Source organism: Macaca thibetana, chromosome 16, assembly GCF_024542745.1.
Source record: "Macaca thibetana thibetana isolate TM-01 chromosome 16, ASM2454274v1, whole genome shotgun sequence".
NCBI lineage: Eukaryota > Metazoa > Chordata > Mammalia > Primates > Cercopithecidae > Macaca > Macaca thibetana.
In genome coordinates this window covers 42,273,948-42,287,012 of record NC_065593.1, presented here as the reverse complement: position 1 = coordinate 42,287,012, position 13,065 = coordinate 42,273,948, and positions in this window count along the sequence as shown.

Sequence of the window (13,065 nt, the reverse complement as noted above, 5' to 3'; positions counted from 1 at the left end):
AATATATGTTGATAGAAATTTCATGTGAAACCACTCACCTATTATGTAACTAAAATTTAAATATAACCTTAGGTGGTTGTATACTTCTAAATTAGAATTTGTTCATGAATAATGGTGGCAAATGAAGAACCCATGACGAAGAGCCCTGAGTTGTATCCGGTCTGTTTAGAGGCAAAGCAGAAAACTATTCTCTTTATCAAGTGGATTCTGCTTTCCTATTCTTTGAGAGGAAGAGCAGCTGGGAACAGCTACCATTCCCAACATAATATAGAACAGAACCCCATTTTAACCCCTCTCCTCAGAAATCTGTACATGATGTCGCCAAGTCAACAGTGGCCAAGCTGACTGGAGGCAAGTCAGCCCTCTGGCGGGCCTCAGCATCAGAGCACTAGGAGTTGATGGGAGTTCCCAAGGGACAGTCTTTGTTTGGAAGGGTGGTGGCAACACTGCTGTCATAGAGAAGGCCTCTCAGTCACAGGCACATTAACAGACCACAGCTTGCATGACATTCTTATATTGCTGTATATCTACGCCACCCATATCCTTCTTCCCTGTAGCAGTTAATAGGACAATTATCAAGTAGAAGTGAGGGATTCTAACATCTTTTTTTAAATTATTATCTGAAGCATCCATTACGCACAAGCTGAGAAATCAGTTATGTTACTGCCTGTGTTTTCCACTGGGCTTTCTATTTGGGCCTGTACTACGATTTTTATTATTGCACTTCCCTGGCTTCCTTTTTTTTCTCAGTAATTTTTGCAATTATCCTATCCATGGTAAAAGTGATAAGGCTCTGTGGGAAACACTGGAAAATATAGGACATTAACTGTGTCCCCTGAACCGTGGACACATATAAATATTACTTTAAGTGTAGTGATAACAATTAGAATAAGAGGATGTTCAGTGTTAGGAAGCAAAGAAACATAACAGGGATGGTGGTATGTGTGTGATATAAGTTTGGGCAGAAGAAAGGTCTTACGACTCTGTTCCTAAGTCAGTAATGAAGAAAACGCTAGGTTGATTGAGTGTGGGAGAAGATAAGAGATAAGCTGGAATTCCTGAGAGAATCAAAGTAAAGTGACCTGCCAGAGTAAGCTGATGCCTCATGATGTAATGCTATCATGGGTACCACTAAGGCTTCGTGAAGTACATTGGAGAGGGAGTTTGAGAAAAACCACTCGAGTGCACATGAGAACACATCCTGACGTCCATACTGTGGAACCAGTAAAACATATTCTTTGTAAGGAAATGTTTTACAAATGTTCATGAAATAAGCCTTCGTAAAATGACTGACAAAATTCCAAATTGTTCAGTGTATTTGTGACCATGGAGGCAACTTGGGGGTGGAACAGAGTAACATCCGTAGCAGCAATCTCAAAGCCTTTTGGACACATTAATATTATTACATTTTTTTTCAGCAGGCATCTCTAACATATATATGCATATATTTATAAGTGATATAGATACATTATTAATCTACCAAACTAGGTGTATTATAAAATGTACAAATAGTACATATTATGGAATGAAATATAAATACTTATATATAGACATATATATTCATAACATGTGTGTGTATATATATGTATATATTTATGTATTTCTATTTTTTCTTCCAATACATTTGTGTCATCCCTCTCACTCCACTTGGAACTCCACAGGATAAGTTCCCACCTTAAACCCTGAGCTGCTGGAATATGTTCTGGATACCCGTGGTCTTTAACTTAAATAACTGGGTAAATAATTATTTTACTTGTTTTAATTAATCTTTTGTCCATCTTAAATATATGCCATAGGACCTTAGTTCTTGTTTATATCAATGAGCTTATTATAAACTTGGTTTTGTCACACATTGTTTAACTTAAAGTCACAGTTTCCAGGTCCATACATGGTATAGCAAAACAATGTCTCCTTGTGATACACACACTTTGTTTTGCACTTGTTCCCAATTTCCTTTGTGATAGGGCTCCACCAAAATATTTAGCAAAGCTAACTGTAAGCCCTTTGGGCCACGACTGAGGAGTGAGGACTTACAAAGTCTGGATAAATATGGTCACAAGGAAATAAAAATCTAATCAAAGGAAAGCAAAGATAAGGGAGGTGAGTAACATGTATAGTATCTCATCTTTTATCAAAAATATAACTTCTGAAAATGAGTCTTTGTGTGAAACTGTCTTCAAAGAGAATCTTACAAGATGAGACTTCATAAAAGAAGAATCCCCCAAACACTGATTGTGCAGAAATGATGTATATTTCTTGAAAAATTTTCTAGTGCATTAACTTTATTCTTTACTATTACTCTGAGGATGCTCAACTCCTGAGTGTTAGTGCTATAAATCTTCAATAGCAAGAAGGAATATCAGTCAATAAATACTTAACAACAGTATAAATTATGTATGACAGAATAAGTGAGTATTGCAGGGAAGCACATAGACTAATGGGCCTGCTTACTGAATGCCATAAAACTAAACATCCTGAATCTTTACAAGGAGGGCTGCATTACCTAACAAGTACGTCTTTCAAAATAATCATCCTAGATTTTGGGAGAAACTTTTCAAATGCCAGTGGTGATGTGTGTGAAAATTGTTTAGTAATTGTAATCTAAATATCCTTATGTACATAATCTGTAACATACTTTTAATCAGAATTGAATTTGTAAAGTGTAAAACAATTGGATAAACTGTAGATGTCTCAATGAGAATTTATATCTCATTCACTACTTGAAATATTTGTACTGACTTTTACCATTGAGATTATACTATATTTGTCTTTTAATGCTTAGATCCAAATTACTGAATAAAGATTACTAATTGTTTCCTACAACCTTGATGTACAGTGGCTTGTTTGAATACCCAAAGAAATATAAAGATTAACATTATAATTAAATAATGAATAATATAGGAAGTAATGCTATAGACTGGTGTTCGGTTATGCCTATATAGTATGTGTTTATGTTTCCTTTATATTTAATATTGAGTCCTGAGAAATTATAAGCTCTAAGCAGAAATGTTAGTACCTCTGTTCAGTTTCCTTATGTGGAAAATTCTCACAGACTACTCTAAAACCACTTAGTTCTGGTAGTTTCTTAGACAGTCTGTAATGCAAAAGCCAGAAAGAAATAGGTGTAGAAAAGACAAGAAAATAAAAACCAAAATACATAATGTCCTTAAATTGAAGTACCTTCCATAATCAATTTCAAATTGTCAAAACATAAAACTTGTTTTTGAGGGAAACTAATTTGAGAAATCTGATTCATCCCTGTGGGTTGCATGCACTGATTTGATTTTTACAGATGATTATTCAACTTCTGTTTGACTTTGGATGCTTAAATGTAGGCATTATATGTATGTAACTGAATGTACAGCATAAAATAAAGACTGTGTTTCCAATTTCTCTATGCTCTATGCCATCACTTCCCTATATGTTAACATAATCTCAATCAAATGAATCAAAATAAGAGCCCAAAAACCTCAACAGCAAGGCTATTGACAAAAGATTTTGGCATAAATGGGCAAGTAAAATAAATCCATGTTCTTTTCTTTTTGAGGGGGTAACAGTGTCACTCTGCTGCCCAGGCTGAAGTGCAGTGGCATGACAAGTAAGTAAAACCTCAAACTCGTAGGTTCAGGTGACTCTCACACCTCAGCCTCCAAAGTAGCTGGGACTACAAGCATGCACCTCCATGCCCGGCTAGCTTTTTATATTTTTTGTAGAGATGGGGTTTCACCATGTTGTCCAGGCTGGTCTCAAACTCCTGGGCTCAAGTGATCCACCTGCTTTGGCCTCCCAAAGTTCTGGGATTACATACAGGCTTGAGCTGCCGTGCCTGACAATCCACGTTCTGGTTTTTTTTTTGTTTGTTTGTTTGTTTTTTTTTTAATTGAGACGGAGTCTTGCTCTGTCACCTAAGCTGAGTGCAGCAACCCGATCTCAGGTCACTGCAACCTCCACTTCCTGGGTTCAAACAAGTCTCCTTCCCCAGCCTCCCAAGTAGCTGGGATTACAGGCACCCACTACCACGCCCAGCTATTTTTAAAATTTTTTTTTTATTTTTAGTAGAGACAGGGTTTCATCATGTTGGACAGGCTAATTTTGAACGCCTGACCTCAAGTGATATGCCTGCCTCAGTCTCCCAGGGTACTAGGATTAGAGGTGTGAGCCACTGCACCTGGCCAATCCAGATTCTTAATAAGCACAAGAGTTAGCATCGTTTGTGAGTGCATTTTAATTGCTCACTTTATTCAAGTTTATGTCCGTACCCAATTTTGACCCAAATCTTCACAGAAGACCAATAATAATGTCAGTACATTCCAGGAATTGGCCAACTACTGCCCATGGGCCAAATCCAGAGCATAGCTTGTTTTGGTAATAAAATATTATTGGAGCACAGCCATGTTCATTAGTTGATGAACTGTCTGTAGCAGCTTTCATTGTACAATGGCTGAGTTGAGTAGATGACACAGAGACAATATGGTCAGGAAAACCTAAAATTCTGATTTTCTTGGAACTCTGTCTGCTGACCCTTGATATAAACCAATCAACTCATAGATTATTAGGGACAAGAAGAACTTAAGTGGTAATCCTGCCATACAACTTCATTTGACCACAGAGAAAAGTGAGGCTCAGGAAGGTGATAATTTGCTCAATGATATAAAAATAATCAGGGACAACAGCTTGGAATATAAACCAGTTACTACTTCCTGATGCATTAGCCCTTGTACTCTAACTTACGTGGTAGAAATAAATCAGGTTTCTCATATAACTGATTTTTAAGCTTTGTCAGTATAATTAGAAATTACATGAAAACTTTTGGAAACATTTTCTTACAAAGTATAACACAGCATGGGAACAGAATATTTAATATTTAGTTACAGTGATTCTCTCAGTCTTTTTAAAACTTTTCCCCTCATTACACACACACACACACACACGCACGCACTTCAGTGATTTATCACAAAGTCTACCATCATACAGCATGTTGCGAGGACCCAGGAGCTTTTCTCATGCTCCTGTCATTAAACCTTTCCTTTCCTGCAAAGGCAGCCCCGGGCCTGATTTTTACATTAATTGTTTCCTTGCATTTATTTGGTTTTACCACATAAGTATGGTTCTCTAAACACTATTATTATGCCTGTTTTTATGTTTTATGTACATTACATTTTACAACAGTCTTTTGTGCCTGGCTTCTTTACCTACATAATTCTGGTGAAATTCTTGCATTGTGTTCATTTGCACTGCTATATGCATTCAGTTACACGAATATAGAACAATTTATATACAGTCTATTGTGGAAAAATATGTGGGTTATCCCAGTTTGGAGATATTATGCACAATGCTCCCATAAATACTTATATCCATGTTTTGTGGTACACCTAGTTATGCATTTTCATTAGGTAGATATTAAATAATTTATTGAGACTTTTGGATCTGTGGGTTTGTATTTATTCAACACTAGCAAAGAGTATACAATGATTTTCCAAATAAACGGTATAAATATACTCTTGACAAGCACGGTGGCTCACACCTGTAATCCCAGCACTTTGGGAGGCTGAAGTGGACAGATCATCTGAGGTCAGAAGTTAGAGACTAGCCTGGACAACGTGGCAAAACCTTGTCTCTACTAAAAATACAAAAGTTAGCTGGGTGTGGTGGTGGGCACCTATAATCCCAGCTACTAGGAAGGCTGAAGCAGGACAATTGCTTGAACCCAGGAGGCGGAGGTTGCAGTGAGCGGAGATTGTGCCACTGCACACCGGCCTGGGCCATAGAGCGAAACTCAGTCTCAAAAAGAAAACAATATATATATATATACTTTCCTCCCAGGATCGTAAGGGGGTTGTCATTGCTCCATATGCTCACCAACACCTGCTATTTTCTTCTTACTTTTAGTTTTTCTGGGAAGTATATGGTGATATTTCATTGTACCTTTTGTTTCTAATATTCTCATTGCCGAGGAATTTGAAATGTTATATTCACTGGCCATTTACCCTCTTCTATGAAAGACTTTTTCAAATATGTAGTTATTTAACCATGAGGTTGTATTTTTCCTTATTATCAGCACAGAATCCTTTCATATTCTTGGAAACAAATTTTTGTGGATATATTAGCACAAATAGTTTCCATTACTCTGTGGAATATCAGCTATGTCTTCTAGTGGTAACTTTTTTTCAAAATTAAAACTTAACATTTTTAATACAATCAAGTTGACCAATATTTTACTTTTGATATGGTTATTTTCTAATCCTATTTAATAGTATCCTCTCAATCTAAGGTATTAGATATTCTTTTATATTAACTTCTGGATGCTTAATTTTTATCCTTTCACAATTTGATTTGCTATAGTCTGAATTTTAGATGAGGTATGGGTCAAATTTATTTTTTTCTTATATACTTTATTGTTCAGTAGCATTTTTTTTTTAAAGACTGACCTTCACAACTATCTCCATGACTTCTGCTGTATATCAAGTGCCTATATGTGCATGAGTCTTAATTTTGGGTCATTTATTATCTTATTTTCACTTAACATAATATTGGTAAATTTATGTACTTTAATTCTGAATAATGCCTTATTGCTACTAATAGCTGCAAGTTTATAATAGTCTTGATACCTGGTAGAGCCAATTTTTCCACCTTGTTCTTTATTCAGATGTATTTTAACTACCTTTAACTATTTTGGTTTCTATAAATTTTTAAATCATCTTGTCATAAAATGAGCCATGAATAAGATGGCAGAGAAGGAAGCTCTGTGCCCTTCTTATCCCTACGGACACATTCCATCAGCAACAATTCATGCAAAAATTTACATTAAAGAAACGAGAAATCAATCAAAACACTGCTTCACCTGAGGAGAATGTGAAAGTAAACTCAACAAAGCTAGTAGGAAGATTCACGACCTGCTCCTGGATCAGTGCCATATGATTAGGAAGAGATGTCCCAATGGGCCAATTTCACTAGAAGTGAGGGGAGGGGAATGGGAAAATGCATTCAACTTTTCCAATGGACCTCCACAGAGGACTGACTTTTTTCTTGCCAGTCTTGGAGCTCTGATATAATCAGTATGGTCTACACATCCTGGAGAGAACAGCTTGATAGATGCCCTCATCCTCTTCTCTGCTAACATAGAGTAACCAGATAAATAATCATAGTTCTCAGCTTCCCCCTGAGGTGGGGAAGAATTTGACCCATGCATCCAGCATCACAACTTCTCCAGGGCTTCCCAAAAGTAGCTAGATATGCTTATCAGTTTTAAAGCTCTGATGAGTCTCACATAATCGAGCTACCTGAATAGAGAACATACCTTAGGCTGATAGATGCCACAGTCCAAACCCCACTCCCTCACCTGCTTAGTACAGAGGAAATGAACATAAAACACAAGTACCTGCTTCTCCCTGGGGAGGAAAAGAATTGGGAGAAGCCCCAGAATCTCTGGTTAGAATAATTAGTGGGAGTTTCCTCCTATACAAATCCAGTCTATGAAGACTGAGAGAAGTACCTACTTTGTCTAATGTGCAAACACTAGAACAGAAAGTCAAGGAAAATGAAGATTCAGGCAGACATACTGCAAACAAAGGAAACAATAGCTCTCCAGAAACTGACACTAATAAAGTGAAGATAGATGATTTACCTGACAGAGAATTAAAAATAACTCTTATAAAGATGCTCACTGAGGTCAAGAGAACAATGTGTGTACAAAGGGAGAATTTCAAGAAAGAGAATTATTATTTTTTAATAACTAAAAAGAATCATTCAGCAAAAGAAAAAAAAAAACTGACCTGAAAAATTCACTAGAAGAATTTAGTAGCAGGCTAGATCAAAGAGAAGAAAAGATCAGCAAACTCAGATAAATCATTGTAAATAATTCAATTTGAGGATCCAAAAGGAAATAAAAGGAATGACAAAGAGTGAAGAAAGCTTAAGGAAGGTATAGAAGACCATCAAGCAGACCAAAATGAAGGTTATGGAAGTTTCTGAAAAAGAATGGAGCGTGAGTGAACCAGAAAGCTTATTCCATAATAGCTGAAAACTTCCCAAATCTGGTGCAGAAAATGTCCACCCCAAATCTAGAAGCCCAAAGAACAACAAATAAGATGAACCTAAAGAAATACACAGAGATACATTATAATCAAATTATCAAAAATTCAAAACAAAAAGAGAATTTTGACAGCACCAAGAAAAAGTTAACTTGTCGCATATAAAGGGACTCCCATTAGACCACCAGTGGACTTTTCAGCAGAAACATTGCAAGCCAGTAAGGAGTAGGATGGTATATTCAAAGTGTTGGTAAAACCACCAACCAGGAGTAGCACATTCAGTAAAACCAATATAGCACCCAGCAACACTTCTCCTTCAAAAATTAAAGAGAGATAACAGCAACTTTTTCATATAAAAGCTGAAGGATTTAATTATGCCTAGAACCGCCTTACAAGAAATGCTAAAGGGAATTCTTTGAGTGGAAACAAAGGATGCAAACCAGTAACAAAATAGGATAAGAAAGTATGAAACTCACTGATGAAAGTAAATATATAGACAAGTACAGAATATGGTATTATTGAAATGGCGATGGGTAATTTTCATTCTAGTGTAAAAGACAAATATATTTAAAAATTACTATAACTAAAAACATGTTAAAGGTGCACAATATGAAATAGATACAAATTGTGACAACACTAACATAAAGTATGTGTGGCAGGGGAGAAGTTAAAATGTAGAGTATTATATGCAATTGAACTTAAGCTACTATCAGCTTAAAACAGGCTATCATAGCTATTACATACCTTACATAAGTACGAAGTTAACCACATACCAGAAAACTATAGTAGTTACAAAAAGATAAAAAAGAAAGGAATTAAAGTGTGACAGAAAATATCAAGGAAACATAAAAGAAGGCAGTAAAAAGAATAAAAGAAATACAAGAGTAACAGAAAACAATTATCAAAGTGGCAGTGGTAAATACTTCACTATCAATGATTACTTCATATAAATAGATGAAACTCTCAAATCAATAGAATGGCTGAATGAACAAAAAGCAAACAAACAGGTCCCAACTATATACTGTGTACAAAGAATTCATGTTAGATTTAAGGAAAAATAAGCTGAAAGTCAATAAATGGAAGATATATGCCATACAAATGGTAAACAAAGGACAGCAGGAGTGGTCATATTTAAATAAGAAAAAAATTGTCCCTAAAAACTATTACAGGAGACAAAGAAGGACATTATATGATAAAAGGTTCAGCGTACCCGGAAGATACAACAATTACAGTCATGTAAGCACTCAACATCAAAACACCTAAGTACATAAAACAAATGTTGGCAAACTGAAGGGAAAAATAGACAGCAATACAATAATAGTAGGATACTTTAATACTCCACTTTCATAATGGACAGAACATCAAGACAGAAGATCAATAAGGAAACAGAAGACTTGAATAACACTTTCAACCATGTAGACTTAAACACATGCAGAATATTTCACCAAAAAGTGGCAGAGTACACTTTCTTAATAAGAGTACACAAATCTTTCTCAAAGATAGATCATGTAGTTGCTCACAAGAGTCTTGATTTATTTTTAATTTTTAATTTGTGTGGGTAGATAAGTGTCTATATTTATGGGGTACGTGAGCTATCACATCTTAGAAAATTGGGTATCCATCCCCTCAAGCATTTATCATTTGCACTACAGAAATCTAATTATACTTTCTAAATAATTTTTAAATGTACAATTAAAGTATTATTGACTATTGTCCCATTGTGTTTTTAAATATTAGGTCTTATTCATTTTATTTTTTTTGTACCCATTAATCATCCCCACTTCCACCACCCCCACTACTCATCCCAGTTTCTAGTAACCATCCTTCTATTCTCAATTTCCATGGTCTTAATTGCTGTGATTTTCAGATCTCACAGATAGGTGAGAACATGCAATGTTTCTTTTTCTGTGCCTGGATTATTTTATTTAACATAATGACCTCCAGTCCCATCCATATTATTGCAAAGGACATGATTTCATTCTTTTTTATGGCTGACTAGTACTTCATTGTGTATATGTACGACATTATAATATTTTCTTTACCCATTTATCTGCTGATGAACACTTAGGTTGCTCCCAAATTTTGGCTGTTGGGAGCTGTGCTGTCACAAACTTGAGAGTAGAGATACCTCTTTGATATACTGATTTCCTTTCTTTTCAGTACTAACCCAGAAGTAGGATTACTGGATCCTATGGTAGCTCTACTTTTAGTTTTTTGAGGAACCTCCAAACTGTTCTCTATAGTGATTGTACTAACTTATATTTCCATCAGTAGTGTACAAGAGTTTCCTTTTTTCCACATTCTCACCAGCATTTGTAATGCCTGACTTTTGGAGAAAAGCCATTTTAACTGGGGTTAGATTATACCACATTGTACTTTTGATCTCCATTTATCTGATGACCAATGATGTTGGGCACTTTTTCATATGACTGTTGGCCATTTGTGTGTCTTCTTTTGAAAAATGTCTATTCAAATCTTTTGTCCAATTTTAAAAACATTTATTTTAGGTTCAGGGGTACATGTGCAGGTTTGTTTTATAGGTAAACTCATGTCAAAGGGGTCTGTGGTACAGATTATTTTGTCACCCAGGTACTAAGCCTAGTACTCAATAGTTAATTTTTCTGATTCTCTCCCTTCTCCCACCAACCACTCTCAAGAGGCCCAAGTGTCTGTTATTCCCCTCTTTGTGTCCATGTGTTCTCATCATTTATCTCCCACTTATAAGTGATAGCATGGGGTATTTAGCTTTCTTTTCCTGTTATAGTTTCCTAAGGATAATGGCCTCCAGTTCCATCGATGTTCCTGTAAAGGGCATTATCCCATTCATTTTTATGGCTACATAGTATTCCATGGTATATATGCATCACATTTTTAATCCAATCTGCTACCGCTGGGCATTCAGGTTGTTTCTCTGTCCTTGCTATTGTGAACAGTGTTGCAGTGAACATATGTGCGCATGTGTCTTTACAGTAGAATGTATTCTATTCCTTTGAGTATATACCCAGTAATGGGACTGCTGGGTTGAAAGGTAGCTCTGTTTTTAGCTCTTTGAGGAATCACCATGCTCCTTTCCACAATGGCTGAACTAATTTACACTCCCACCAACAGTGTATAAGCATTCTCTTTCTCTGCAATATCATCAGCATCTGATATTTTCTGACATTTTAGTAATAGCCCTTTAGACTGGTTTGAGAGGGTATCTGTGGTTTTGATTTACATTTCTCTAATGATCAGTGATGTTAAGCTTTTTTTTTCTCATGAGTTTTTTGACCACAGTATGTCTTCTTTGGTAAAGTATCTGTTCATGTCTTTTTCCCACATTTTAATGAGGTTATTTGGTTTTATTCTTGTAAATTTGTTAAAGTTCCTTACAGATGCTGGATATTAGGCCTTTGTCAGGTGCATAGTTTACAAATATTTTCTCTCAATCTTTAGGCTGTTTATTTACTCTGTTGATAGTTTATTTGCTGTGCAGAAGCTCTTATGTTTAATTAGGCCCCATTTGTCAATTTTCACTTTTGGTGTGATTGCTTTTGGCACCTTTGTCATGAAATCTTTGCCCATTCCTATGCCAGAATGGTATTACCTGGGTTAGGGTGTCTTGCAAAATTTTTAGTTTGGGGTTTTACATTTAAGTCTTTTAAATCTATCTTGAGTTGATTTTTGTAAATGGTATAAAGAAGGAGTCCAGTTTCGATCTTCTGCATATAGCTAGTCAGACAGCCCAGCACCATTTATTGAATAGAATTCCTTTCTCCCTGGCTTGTTTTTGTCAGCTTTATTGAAGATCACATGGTTGTAGGTATGCAGCCTTATTTATGAGCTCTCTATTCTGTTTCCTTGGTCTACGTGTTTTTTCTTTGTTGTTGTTTTTATTTGTTTTGTTTTTTGGTACCAGTACCATGCTGTTTTGGTTACTGTAGCCCTGTAGCATAGTTTGAAATTGATTACCATATGCCTCCAGCTTTGTTCTTTTTGCTTAGGATTGCCTTGGCTATTCCGGCTCTTTTTGTTGTTGTTATTCCACGTGAATTGTAATGTAGTTTTTTGTTGTTGTTTGTTCGTTTTTTGTTTTCTGTTTTTTTTTTTTTTATTCCTAGTTCTGTAAGAATGTCATTGGTGGTTTGATAGGAAGAGCATTGAACCTGTCAATTGCTTTGGGTAGTTTATTAGTCCATTCTTGCTTTGCTATAAAGACAGATCTGAAACTAGGTAATTTATAAAGAAATGAGTTTTGTTTCATGATTATGCAGGTTGTACAGGAAGTACTGTGGCTTCTGCTTCTGAGGAGGACTCAGGAAGCTTCGAGTCATGATAGAAGGCAAAGGGGATGCCAGCTTCCTACATGGCAACAGCTTATTGTATGTTATTTGTTTCTTTTTTCTTGTTGCTTCTAGGATCCTTTCTTTATCCTTGACATTTGGGAGCTCGATTATTAAATGTCTTGGAGTAGTCTTCTTTGGTTTAAATCTGCTTTGTGTTCTATAACTCTCTAGTACTTGAATACTAGTATATTTCTCTAAGTTTGGGAATTTCTCTTATTATCCCTTTGAGTAAATATTCTACCCTTATCTCTTCCTTTACCTTCTCTTTAAGGCCGATGACTCTTAAATTCGCTCTTCTTTTGAAGATATTTTCTACATTTTCTAGGTGTGCTTTATTGTTTTCTATTCTTTTTTCTTCTGTCTTCTCTGACTGTGTATTTTCAAATAGCCTGTCATCAGACTCACTAATTCTTTCTTCTGTTTGATCAATTCTGCAATTAAGAGACTCTGATGCATTCTTCAGCATGCCCATTGCATTTATCAACTCTAATATTTGTTTGATTCTTTTTAATTATTTTAATCTCTTTGTTAAACTTCTCTGATAGAATTCTGAATTCCTTCTCTGTGTTATCTTGAACCTCATTGAGTTTCTTCAAAACACCTATTTTGAATTCTCCATCTGAAAGATCTCAAATCTCTGTTTCACCAGTATTGGCCCCTGGTGCCCTATTTAGTTCATTTTGTTATATCATGTTTTCCTCGATGATGTT